Below are 3,254 nucleotides of genomic sequence, written 5' to 3' on the forward strand. Positions count from 1 at the left end.
ATCATAATATGATATAAAAAGATGATGTCTCGCTAGCCCTTTCTGAGACTGCAAAACATAAATGCAGAGCACCTCTGAAGATCAAGGACTGACTAAACATTGTAATTCATGGTAAAAGAGATCCAGTCACAGTCATACTCAATGAATTAATAGTAATGCATGCACAAGACAACAGTGCTCTCCAACTGGTGCTTTTTAATAAGAGGATGATGACTCAACATAAAAGTAAATAGATAGGCCCTTCGCAGACGGAAGCGGGGATTTGTAGAGGTGCTAGAGCTCAATTTTTGAAATAAGGATAAATAATATTTTGAGTGGTATACTTTCATTGTCAACATAACAACCGAGAGATCTCGATATCTTCCATGCTACACACATTATAGGCGGTTCCCGAACAGAATGGTAAAGTTTACACTCCCCCACCACCAACAAACATCAATCCATGGCTTGTCCAAAACAACGGGTGCCTCCAACTAACAACAATCATGGGGGAGTTTTGTTTGCAATTATTTTAATTTAAGCATGGGACTGGGCATCCTGGTTACCAGCCATTTTCTCGTGAATGAGGAGCGGAGTCCACTCCTCATGACAATAACCCACCTAGCATGGAGATGTAGACAGCCCTAGTTGATACATGAGCTATCTGAGCATACAAAACAGAATTTCATTTGAAGGTTTAGAGTTTGGCACATACAAATTTACTTGGAACGGCAGGTAGATACCACATATAGGAAGGTATGGTGGACTCATATGGAATAACTTTTGGGGTTTATGGAAGTGGATGCACAAGCAGTATTCCCGCTTAGTACAAGTGAAGGCTAGAAAGAGACTGGGAAGCGACCAACTAGAGAGCGACAACAGTCATGAACATGCAGTAAAATTAATCAGCACTGAGTGCAAGCATGAGTAGGATATAATTCACCATGAACATAAATATCATGGAGGCTATGTTGATTTTGTTTCAACTACATACGTGAACATGTGCCAAGTCAAGCCACTCGAATCATTCGAAGGAGGATACCACCCTATCATACCACATCACAACCATTTTAATAGCATGTTGGCACACAAGGTAAACTATTATAAACTCCTAGCTAATTAAGCATGGAATGAGCAACTATAATCTCTAATTGTCATTGCAAACATGTTTCATTCATAATAGGCTGAATCAGGAACGATGAACTAATCATATTTACAAAAACAAGATAGGTCGAGTTCATACCAGCTTCTCTCATCTCAATCAGTCCATCATATATCGTCATTATTGCCTTTCACCTGCACGATCGAACGGTGTGGATAATAATAATAGTGCACATGCATTGGACTACGCTGGAATCTGCAAGCATTCAATACAAGGGAGAAGACAAGGTAATATGGGCTCTTGGTTAGATCAACAATAATGCATATGAGAGCCACTCAACATTTTCATCATGGTCTTCTCCTCTTGACCCCCAAAGAAAAGAAAAGAAACAAAACTATTTACACTGGAAAGCTCCCAACAAGCAAAAGAAGAATGAGAAATCTTTTTGGGTTTTCTTTTAATTATTACTACTACAAGCATGGAAAGTAAAATAGCTAAAAGCTACAACTAATAATTTTTTTTGGTTTTTCTTAAGGTTTTTCAAACACACAAGAAGAATGCTAGAAAAGAAAATAAACTAGCATGGATAGTACAATGAAAAAGTATGAGCACCGACAACTGGAATGAGTGTGTCAACATGAATGTAATGTCCGTGAGAAATACGTACTCCCCCAAGCTTAGGCTTTTGGCCTAAGTTGGTCTAGGGCCATGGCTCAAATCTGCCCTCTCCGGTGTACGGAGGAGTGTCCTTTGGGTGCCACTGGTTGGCGATCTCCTCCGGTTCCCAATGATACACAGACTGTCTATAAGGGTCAAGGGATGGCTCCAGCTCAGGCTCTGGAGCTGGTGTCGGGCTCCAGTATGCATAAACGGCCTCCGGCAAAATGAGGTATGTGCCTAAAAATATGTTAAACAAAGAGGGCACAGGCAAGGTAATAATCTCACAATATTTTTTTTATCAAATATCAATTTATACTTAAGCGTCTTCTTCTTATCTTTAACAATAAAATCATGTGATACCATACTCTTATAATCTAGAAAAATAGGGGGCAACAACTTTTCCTCTTTATCATAATGCCTAATGGGTATCCTAAAGTGTGCAGCAAGGCGCGAAGCAAAGATGCCTCCGAAGATGGGGCCCTTTGTATGGTTCAGATTTAATCGTTTAGCAACAATAGCTCCTAAACTGAAAGTGGTATCACGAAACAAAGCATGGTGCAAAATAAAAATATCAGGAGCACTGAGATTTCCACTGTTCCCGCGACCAATTAAGCATCTACTAGCAAATTTTGCAAAGTAACGTAGAATAGGAAAATGTATGCTAGTAATTCTTTCATCGGAAACTTTCCTTTTTTCCCCTACAGCAATTGTATCAATAAACCCCTCCACGTCATTACGATGTGGTTCTTCTATGCTGCCCGCAAAGGGCATCTTACAGACCCGACAAAAATCATATAGTGACATCTCCTTAACCTCATCATATAAGTGAAATTCCATTGAAGGTGGTGATTTCTTAGCATGAAAGTAAAAAATTGCATGAAAATATTAGTGAGGAGAAGATACTATTCATGCTGGTCGAGAGGAAGTTGATGAGGCCTGCATTCTCGGCCAAATAATAGAAGTCCTCATAAATTTCGGGTGCTCTCAAGAACTCATCACAAGGCCATTCGCACGGCCGAACCTCCGCAGTGCGAGGGAGATTATATTTGGGCTTCTTATTCTCTTCACTTTTCTTGTCCTTCGAGCTTCGGCTCGAAGAGCCCTTCTACAATCTCTTCATCATTTTCTTTCTCTGAAAAATTTCTGAAATTTTTAGTGACTCAAAATAAAAGTGAACCAAACTCAACAAGATTGATAGCAACTACTCCCGCAAGTGCCTAGAGGCCATATCATGCATTAAAACTACTTTTGACCACATAAATTTGACATGCAAGCTCAAGAACAGGGTCACCTAAGCAGCAAAATTTTTCAATAAATAAAGCACTAGAACAAAAACTAATTGGACCATTGGAAGAGTCACATACCTAAGAACAATCTCCCAAAGCAATTTTGTGAGTGGAGCTTTGAGCTAGGAGATCGAAAATGGCAGCAAGATGAGCTAGAACATAGGTTTGAGCTATGGGAGGATTTTTTTTGGAGGAAGACGAAGTGTGTGGTGCTGGAATAAGTGGAG

Source organism: Triticum dicoccoides, chromosome 4A, assembly GCF_002162155.2.
Source record: "Triticum dicoccoides isolate Atlit2015 ecotype Zavitan chromosome 4A, WEW_v2.0, whole genome shotgun sequence".
NCBI lineage: Eukaryota > Viridiplantae > Streptophyta > Magnoliopsida > Poales > Poaceae > Triticum > Triticum dicoccoides.